At 38.1% G+C, this 10,638-nt stretch overlaps 2 pseudogenes; one reads left to right on the forward strand and one right to left on the reverse strand.

Moving 5' to 3' along the window:
- Nucleotides 1-838: 838 nt before the first annotated feature.
- Nucleotides 839-1,764, reverse strand: LOC147005178 (heat shock cognate 71 kDa protein pseudogene; annotated as a pseudogene).
- Nucleotides 1,765-2,194: 430 nt separating this feature from the next.
- Nucleotides 2,195-8,166, forward strand: LOC147005179 (heat shock cognate 71 kDa protein pseudogene; annotated as a pseudogene).
- The last annotated feature ends 2,472 nt before the right edge of the window (nucleotides 8,167-10,638 follow it).

A 10,638-nucleotide genomic window follows, 5' to 3' on the forward strand; every position in this document is an offset into this window, starting at 1 on the left:
CTTTTGAGGCAGAAATGCCCAAAAGTTGCTCGTGAGAAATGAATTTCGAGCAACTGGAGGTCAACTCTCCAGTATGGATCAGTTTGGCAGGTGAAAGCCTGGAAGCTGTTCATGAGGAGAAGAGTTCCACAAAATTCCCTCCCGGAGCTTTGGTGTCTTACCCAACAAATCAAATTTCCACTGTGTTAGTCTAATGTATAGATTCACGTGCACTCTACTAAGCATTACCTTATAGTAAATGCCTTTTAAGATTGTATTCCTAAAGCCATTTCCCAGTGTTCTGAGATTCCCAGATGGCAGCAAGGAGCTTAACCTATTCAGTAACTAATTAAGCACTGCTATAAAACAATTAATCCAGCTGTCTGCATAAAAGGAGACTAAAAGTCTCACTGAGATAGAAATCTTTACTACAGGTTACACAGGTTAGATTACATGTCAGGAGTGAGTTAATATACTGATAAGTAAGAAAGTCTCCAGACTAGATAAAATTTAATAAGGGGTCATTGACACTACATTACTCTTAAAGCCTGTCAAGAGTTAAACCCCATGGTGCTATAAACTCTAAAGTGTGAAATTCCTGCCTGGAATTAGGCTTTTCCCAGGCAGGGCTTGTTATCCTTAATGTAAACATTTAACTAGTTCCTGCAAATTCTTTTCTGTTGTATCTGGTAATTTTCAGTGTACCTTGTCTTACTTGTGATTTGTACCTCCTGGTAATTCCTTGTATAATAGCCTCATGCTTTACCAGAAAATTACATCCAGAGTCAACACCTCTCTTGCTTGTTAGTTTCTGTATGTCACATCTGACTCTTTGCCTATCTGCTCCAGAGACTCTTTCTTACACAGGCACAGGACCCAGAGGGTCTGCGGCAGTGGGGCACTTATGAGGCACAAGATGAAGTGCTCCTTCTACAGAGAGGCCACCAGGCATCCCTCTGGGTACACCTCCAGCAATCTGACAAAACTTGGTAATGATAGGATTGTAGACTTTCCCTAGTTTTCTGCTGATGCTCAAATTCTTCCTTCTATGCAGTCTGGATCTTATCCAGCCACCTGATGATTTCATTACACTTGCCAAGAATCTTCTGTGTGTCCTCATCATTCACATTTCCTTGAAGTTTCTCATCCTCAGCAGTTGTTTTCAAGTTGAAGGCATAAGACTCTAGTGAATTCTTGGAGGAAACCTTAGCTCTCTGCGTCTTATCCTCAGCTATGTATTTCTCAGCTTCTTGGTCCATGCACTCAATATTCTCCTTGCTCAAGAGGTGCTTGTCATTGGTGATTGAGAGCTTGTTCTCCTTCCTTTTGCTTTTATCTGCAACAGAAACATTGAGGATGCCATTAGCATCAATGTCAAAAGTAACTTCAAACTGAGGAACCACTCACAGTGCTGGAGGTATGCTTGTATACTCCACCTATCCAAGCATGTTATTGTCCTTGGTAATGAAGGTCCTTTCATCTTCATACACCTGAATGAGTACATCTGGATGGTTGTCAGAGTAGGTGGCCAAGTCTGTGTCTGCTTGGTTCAAATGGTGATATTGTGCTTGATTATTACAGTCATGACTCCACTAGAAGTTTCAATTTCTTGGGAAAGATTTGTGACATCTAAGAGCAGTAAATCCTTAACATTCTCATACTTGTCTCGAGATAGAATTGCTGCCTGGACAGCTGCACCATAATCAACAGCTTCATAGGTGTGAATGCTATTGTTAATTTTTTTCCATTGAGGAAGTCTTGCAGAAGCTTCTGAATCTTGAGGATTCAGGTATCTAAAAAAATTTGAAAAACAGAATATTGATTGTAGATTTTTCTAAGTAGAGAGTGGTTTTGACTTACTAAAGAAACTACAATCTCAAGTTTTACTATGAGGAAATAAAAGTATTCAAACACTAAACAAGAAAATGATACACATATCAAAAAAGATTATCAATACATATGATTAAGATTAATATCAGAATCTCCTTAGGAAATTGAAATGTTCATCTAAATCCTTATTTGCAGCAACAATAAAAATATTGTGAAGAACCTTCCCCACACTGAGAATTTATTCCATGGCAACTAAAATTGAAATCCTGAATGTGCACCCAGGGTGATCAGCCTCTGAAATGGAACTCCTGTTAGCTACTGTATGCAATGATTCAATGAAGTTATAAGAATGAAGAGAAAACTAATCCCATAGATGTGTCTAGAAATGTTATATTTCATTAACACATCAATAAAAGAGGTATGCTGTGAGGTGGGGCAAGAGAAGAACAGAACTGTGAGGGGAGGAGAGGAGAGAATTTGGCAAATAGGACTGACATTTCATATGGAGTTGCAAGGAAAGAAAGAAGTGAGACTAAAAGCCAGCAGTATAAATATCATGGAGGGCAAGATTTTTAAGATAAATATCTTAATTAGGGTTTATTGCTGTTAACAGACACCATGATCAAGGCAAATCTTATAAGGAGTAACATTTGATTGGGGCAGATTTTCCATTTCAGAGCTTCAGTCCATTATCGTCATAATAGGAAACATGGCAGCATCCAGGAACACAACGTGCAAGAGAAGGAACTGAGAGTCCTACCTGTTGATCCAAAGACAGACTAGAGAGATGGTATCTTCCCCACTAGCCAGAACTGCTAAAGGCAATGTGGCAGATGACAAATTAGGAAAATAACTCAACAGATGAGTGGATGAATGGGTATTGTCTCAAAAACATCAGCTCCAGACCAACTTGACTTAGGATCCGCAGCACAGGAACAAGAGCACACACTGTTCCTCTGGTTGACATAGCCCTTTGTGTTCTATAGTTTTACACTTCATTTCAAAGACTTCCCTGCAACTAAAGAAATTCTTCACCTTTAATCTAACCAAAGCAGTCCAACTTCTGAGTGCATTGCTCAATACTTTTCTGCTGTGTATATTTTTAATGTTGATCCTTAGGAAAAATATCTAACTGGGGGATAGCTTGGCAAGTGAGGCACTGAGCACTCACCAAGTGCTGTACCTACACAAGCACTGTCTAGTAATCTACACAATATTAAATAACTCACAGGAATTGAGTTTATAAGAAGGAATCAGGTGTGAGTCTGAATATCTCACAACTAATCTTATGATTCCAGGAAGTAGAAACCTGTACCACTGTTATTTCCCTAAGGACAAAAAATAAAACCAGAGTTTTCTTTAGTCCTGCAGGTTTTACATGATTCCACCACAGCATTAACACAGGGACAACCATTCTGACTCTCTTTGGTCTATATTGAAAGATCTTATAGTTTAAACTACTCAGTCTATATAGGAACATAAAACACATCTGGCCTCCCTGATGCGAGGCTAAACTTATTTCTTAAAGTACAGACTCTGGACAATATTCTGAAAATTATTGGCATTAAAAATGACCGCAATTTTATGGACTTGATTGACAAAGATATTTCCCAGTATATATGGCATGAATTATCTGGGATGCATTTTAGTGAGCACATAAACTAAGAGCCAGCTTAAGAATTTGTTCATAATAATTTCATTCCATTCAATGTCATCCAAGCTTTCAATGGGAACCTGTATGCTCAGAGCAAAAGGGGAAATTTTTTCTCTGAGTGGCTTTGAGTAATTTTACTTAAAAACATGTAACAGGTATCTGATGCTCCAAAATAAATAACCACAAAATAGGAATCTAGGGAGCCTGTTTTTCAGAGCATAGTCTATACTTGGCATAGACATATCCATTTCTCAAGTGACTCAAAAGGCAGAAGAGGAACCTGGAAGGCATTTCCATCCTCAACCCAAGGCCAAACTTTCACACTTCATAACATTCCATCCTGTTTTAAAATGCGGAATGGCCTCAATTTTGTTTATAATTATGTAATGAACATGAAGTAACAAGCTTCTATGTGGAATTTTCATATTCCAAATGGATGGATTTCCTTGATCTAACAAAAGTCATCACTAGCCGAGATCTCTGATCCCATTGCCCACACTGGACTATGTTTACTCAGAGTATTTCTTTTTTTATTTCTAGGGAATCTGCACCACATTCCCTTCAAGTTTACTTTAATTTTAAAAGAAAAATAGCATGATAATTTCAGAAAGACAGGTGGAACTAGAAAATGTAGTAAGCACTGTAACCCATATCAGAAGACAAATACCATGTATTTCCCCTCACTTCCGACACTGTAATAGCAATGAGTGTATTAAAGTCAGGGTAAATATGGTTAAAGACCAAGACATTAGAAGGAGGCCAGGGGAATCAACCCAGGTCCTTGCAGCTAATAAGCAAGAGGTCAATCTGATCTCATTGAGCCTAATTGTTACATGCTTCTCTTCAGTAAAAACAACCTTTAGTATAAATCAAAAGACTTTTTCTGCAACATGAAATTTCTAAATTCTTCTGCTTCCAGTGTGACAGAATATTAAAAAAAAATAAGGAGAAAAACTACTTTTCTTGGGAAAGTAGATCTTTAAGAAGACATCTAAAATTATACCTTGCTGAGTGTATATGCTAACAAATGTCTGTGAAAATATCTAATTTAGAGTTGTTTATTTTCTTTCTCCCACTATCTGGTGAGTGTCAAAGTGGTCCAATCGGACAACATGATCCTAGATGAACACTAGTTCCTTCAAAACTTCCTCTTCTTCATGTTCCTCCTCCTCCTCTTTGTCTTCCTCCCTCTGGTCTAGTATTTGTTTCAACTACCATCTCTACACTTTGGTCCAGGATTACATCAACAACCTCCTCTTTCTCTCTTTGATTTTCATTATCTTTATATCATAGTTCTTCTATGTTGTAGACCTCTAAATATACCTCCTTGATTATTGACACAGATCCAGTCCCAGACATGATTGCTCTCTTGTTGAGTGGGAATAAAACCCAATTAAGCTCTTGGATACCAAGGTACATGTAGCACTATTGCACCTATAGAGTTACAATGTCATGGTAATTAATCACTGTTGTGGTTCATAGGCATCATAGCTGAGTTAGCATGTTGGCTGCCCTCCTCCCTTGGTATCTTGCATGCTACTCTGTGGAATTATGTTAGCTAGTCACCAGGGAGGAAGCTCTTGGGTCACATCATTTTAAAAATCTAAAACAAAATAAGTACTATGAGAATAGCTATGATGTTATGCAGATGACAATGACAAGAAGAAAGTCTACATGTAAATCCCTAACATACCCAGAAAACTTGTAATACTGACCACCTAAGAACTCATGAAAGCAGACTCTTCACATGCAGTGGGTGAGTTGTGTATAAAAATATGATGTTAATTGCTACAATGAAGAAGTAAAAAGTTTTATTTGCCCTCAAAGATATCATAATGTAAAAAGATATATGTTCTTAAAATCATAGAAAAAAATGATAACTTCTTACAGATATACATAAATACTTATGACTATTTCAAACAGTATTTCTTCATCTAATTTCATATTTTCACACATCACTTAAGTAAAACTTTGTACTCTTTGTTCTGCGGATCATTATATTTAAAGGTATTATAATAATCGGTGTGCATTTGATAGGATGGTGTATATAAGCAATGGTAAACTACCTCCTAAGCCTGTGCATAGCCTTGTGTATTTTCATGATATACAACATATCCTCTATGTTCCGTGTGTGTGTGTATGTGTGTGTTTGTGTAAATATTTTTTATTTGGAGGATTTCATCTATTCTATATTTGCTTCCTGATACAGTTTTTATTCTGTTTCTCAAATTCTATTTGTAAGGCTGTCCTTTGAGTTCTTCCATCGGATTATTGTGATTTTTCAGCTTCATGTTCAATGTCTCTATCCCTTTATTGAATTCTGCTCTCAAGTACTGCATTTTCTTTCTCATCTCCATGAGCCTTTCCATGACAATTGCATCGGTTCATGTTGGTCACTCCATGTACTTATTCCCCATATTTTGGACAGTTGTGTATCTATAATAGACCACATTGGTTTTAAAGGAAAGGAAAATCTTTTTATCTTATAATACAGAGCTACATTAACATAAAAAGATGTAGAGCTGGCCAGTATAGTGACAGCTGCTGGTTACAACCCATGGGGTCCGAAGAACTACTTCATACTTCCACCACCAGATGAGGAGCTACATGTGATTAATGACTGCTGAGAGGAGGAGAAACATTCTAGTTCAGGGACAAGCTCTCACACAGGCTATCTAATCCCATGTGTTCAGATCTGGACAGAACTATATATGAAAAAAGCTAAATAAACTCAGTAGGTGTGTTCATTGAACACAGAGACAGAATTAGGGGATTTGTGTGGTCTTGTTGTCAGCAGAACTGGGCCTATATAAAAGCAACTGTGTCCAAGGGACCTGTTGGCACTGATCTTGGCACCACCTACTCCTGTGTTTTCCACTATGAAAATGAATAAATAATTGCCAATGACAAGGGTAAACACACCACACTCAGCTATGTTGCTTTAGATGTCACAGAATCAACTGGGGATGCTGCTAAGAATCATGTGGCAATGAACTCCACCGACACAATTTTTGAAGTCAAATGTCTGATCAGACTTAGGTTTGATGATGCAATTGTTCTGTCTGATATGAAGAACTGGCCATGAAGTTAATGGTGATTAATGATACAGGCAGGTCCAAGATTGAATTCAAATGCAAAGGGAAGAAAAAGATTCTACCCACAGAAGTAGACTCAATGATTCTGAAAAATATGAAGGAAATTACAGATGCTTACCTTGGAAAAACTGTTATCAATTCTATGGTCCCACTGCCTGCTTACTTGAGTGACTCTCAAAGGAAGGCAACAAAAGATGATGGAACTACTGCTGGCCTCAACAGACTTTGAATTATCAATGAACCAACTTCTGCTGCTATTGCTTATGATTTGGATAAAAAGGTCAGACCTCATAGGAATTTGCTGATTTGTGACTTGGGAGGTATCCCTTATGACCTGTCAATTATCACAATTGAGGATAGAATTTTGAAGTAAAATCATCAGCTAGAGACACCCACTGTTTGGAAAAGACTTTGACCACCTAAGAGCCAACCATTCCTTGCTAAGTTTAAGTAAAAGAACAAGATGGACATAAGTGAGAGCAAGTGAGCTTTCTGGCTACACTGCACTGGCTGTGAGCAAGCCAAGTGCACCCTTTCTTCTAGCACCAGGCCAGTATTAGGATTGATTCTCTCTATGAGGAATTGACTTCTATACCTCCATTACCCAGGCTCGAACTGGGCAATTGAATGTTGTCCTGATCTGTGGTGAACTGTACCCTGTAGAAAAGGCTCTTTGAGATGTCAAACTGACAAGCACATATCCATGATATTGGCATGGTGAGTGGTTCTACAAGAATCCTCAAGATTCAGAAACGCCTGCAAGACTTCCTCAATGGAAAAAAATTAACAAGAGCATTCACACCAATGAAGCTGTTGATTATGGTGCAGCAGTCCAGGCAGCAATTCTATCTCGAGACAAGTATGAGAATGTTAAGGATTTACTGCTCTTAGATGTCACAAGTCTTTCCCAAGATATTGAAACTTCTAGTGGAGTCATGACTGTAATAATCAAGCACAATATCACCATTTGAACCAAGCAGACACAGACTTGGCCACCTACTCTGACAACCAGCCAGATGTACTCATTCAGGTGTATGAAGATGAAAGGACCTTCATTACCAAGGACAATAACATGCTTGGATAGGTGGAGTATACAAGATACCTCCAGCACTGTGAGTGGTTCCTCAGTTTGAAGTGAGTGGTTCCTCAGTTTGAAGTTACTTTTGACATTGATGCTAATGGCATCCTCAATGTTTCTGTTGCAGATAAAAGTAAAAGGAAGGAAAACAAGCTCTCAATCACCAATGACAAGTGCCTCTTGAGCAAGGAGAATATTGAGTGCATGGACCAAGAAGCTGAGAAATACATAGCTGAGGATAAGACGCAGAGAGCTAAGGTTTCCTCCAAGAATTCACTAGAGTCTTATGCCTTCAACTTGAAAACAACTGCTGAGGATGAGAAACTTCAAGGAAATGTGAATGATGAGGACACACAGAAGATTCTTGGCAAGTGTAATGAAATCATCAGGTGGCTGGATAAGAACCAGACTGCAGAGAAGGAAGAATTTGAGCATCAGCAGAAAACTAGGGAAAGTCCTCAATCCTATCATTACCAAGTTTTGCAGGAGATGTACCTGGAGGGATGCCTGGTGGCCTCTCTTTAGAATGAGCACTTCATCTTGTGCCTCATAAGTGCACCACCAATGAAGAAGTGTTTTAAGTCAACCAAATACAGAGTGTAGCATTATTCCATAGATAACATAACATGATGGTTTTAATAAGGAATGTATAATAAAACTAGGTAAAGTTAAAGATAGTTTGCAGAAAAATATAACTAAGTAGGAGTACTATGTGTGTATAGCTATAAAAAACCTCATAAAATGACATACTGCTATACCAATATACAAGTACCTCACTCAGTCCTCATTAAAAAGGCTTCCTCTTACCATAGATTTGAACTCAAACGTAGACCTAAAACAGGAAAATGTAAAAAGAATGAAAGACTTTGGAGCACTTAGTCCTAAGAGGGATATCTTCATCAAAGCACTCTCATCATACACATGAAAAAAGATAGAAAAAACAGAGGATATAGGTGATTCCAAGAAAACAGCATCTTCTGTATACATCAAGACTGACACACATGAACTCAAGGCAACAAGTGCAATGCCTACAAAGGGTCAAGCTCAGTGGACTCCTTGCACTGAGACACCGAGAGCACATTGGATTCCATTACTACAAGGAAGCTATTTGCAATTAATACATGATTGGTATTTTCTCCAAAAGAGTCTCACTATGTGTATGAGACACACTTCAGGGTAGGCTCCATCTTCAGGATCTTGACAACATAAATCTAACTCAATGGCATTTTTAAGTTTTTTGGCTCAGTTTTGTTTGATTTGGTTTGGGTTGTTTAGTTTTGGTTGTGATTTTGTAGATGATTTCTTTGCATGTTCATTTTTGCAACATTTAAGGGAAAATCTCAAACCAAATACATGGTTGTTTGTTTGTGTGTTTGTATGAGTTTGTGTGGGAAGCCACATGTGCCGTTGCAGATTGGCACAGGCTTCTGTTGGCCACCACGCATACATAGGAAGGAAAGTTTTTTGCCAAGATGAGGTTTTGAGAATTGACCAAAATTGACCAATCAGAAGAGAGAAAAATTGACCAATCAGAAGAGAGAGAAATTGAACAATCAGAAGAGAGAGAAATTGACCAATCAGAAGAGAGAGAAAGTAACCAATCAGATGTAGGAATGCAAATGAGGTAGTAAGCATCAACCAAACACAACACAATCCAGGTGTGAGACACACCTCTCCTAGGCCTATATAAAGCAGCACCAGGGCTGGGCTGAGGGTCTTTTCGCCTCTACAATCAAGCTCTCCCAATAAACGTGTGCAGAAGGATCCTGTTGCAGCATCATTCTTGCTGGTCGAGTCAGATGCGCGCAAGAAGTTTGTATGTGTATTTTTGTGTATGTGTATTTCTGTGTCTTTGGATTCTTTAAAATAATATGTGAGGATTGATTTGATAACTCAAAGCTGAAGTAATGGCTACTCAGAAGACATTGTTAATTTCAAGACCACCTAGAGTAGTGGTTGGCAACCTGTGGGTCATGATCACTTGGGGTGACATATCAGATATCCCATATATTAGATAATTACATCATGAGTTCAAACAGTTTGGAAGTAATAAAAACAAAAATACAAAAAAACAAAAACAAAAACACAAAAACTTGTGTTTGGGGTCATCAAAACATGAGGAAGAATAGGAAAGGGTAACAGAATTAGAAAAACTGAGAATCACTGACCTAGATTATTGAGTTTGACCCTGCACAATTAAAGGCAAACTCTTCCAAATTAAAAAAAAATAGATCACTACCAAACTAAAACATTCAGTCAACTGGAAATACAATTTTCTGGGTTTACTCTCAGAATTAAACAAAAATGAATTTGCTAAGTCAACTTTGTGATATGTGAAAAGAATGCAAGAGATCAGATGTGTAGGAACTTATAAGTTCAAGCCTACAATACTTCCTCATTGTTACAGTTCAAGACTTAAAGCTAAAACCAACATAATCTAAGAATAAGAGTCCATTATTTCAGAAACTATAAATTTTATTACCATGGTACCCTGAGAGAGAGACAGAGAAAGAGACACAGAGAGAGACAGAGAAAGACAGGGAGTCAGAGATACATAGAGACAAAGACAGATAATATGTGACTAGCAATAGAGCAACAAGTTTTCAATTGTGAGGTTAAAGGTCTTTCTTTCTTTCTTTTTTATTAGATTCTATATCTCTATATTCTTTTTTAAAATTTTTTTAATTAGTTATTTATTTCATTTGCATTTCCAATGCTATCTCAAAAGTCCTCCACCTGCTGCCCCACCCACTCCCCCACCCAGACACACACACTTCTTGGCCCTGGAGTTCCACTGTACTGAGGAAGATAAAATTTGCAGGACCAATGGGCCTCTCTTTCCACTGATGGCCGACTAGACCATCTTCTGATACATATGCAGCTAGAGACACAAGCTCTGGGGGGTACTGGGTAGTTCATATTGTTGTTCCACCTATAGGGTTGCAGACCCCTTTAGCTCCTTGGTTACTTTCTCTAGCTCCTCCATTGGGGGACCTGTGATC

This window comes from Mus caroli, unplaced genomic scaffold (assembly GCF_978045245.1).
Source record: "Mus caroli unplaced genomic scaffold, Mus_caroli_1 scaffold_4, whole genome shotgun sequence".
In the NCBI taxonomy this organism is placed as follows: Eukaryota; Metazoa; Chordata; class Mammalia; order Rodentia; family Muridae; genus Mus; species Mus caroli.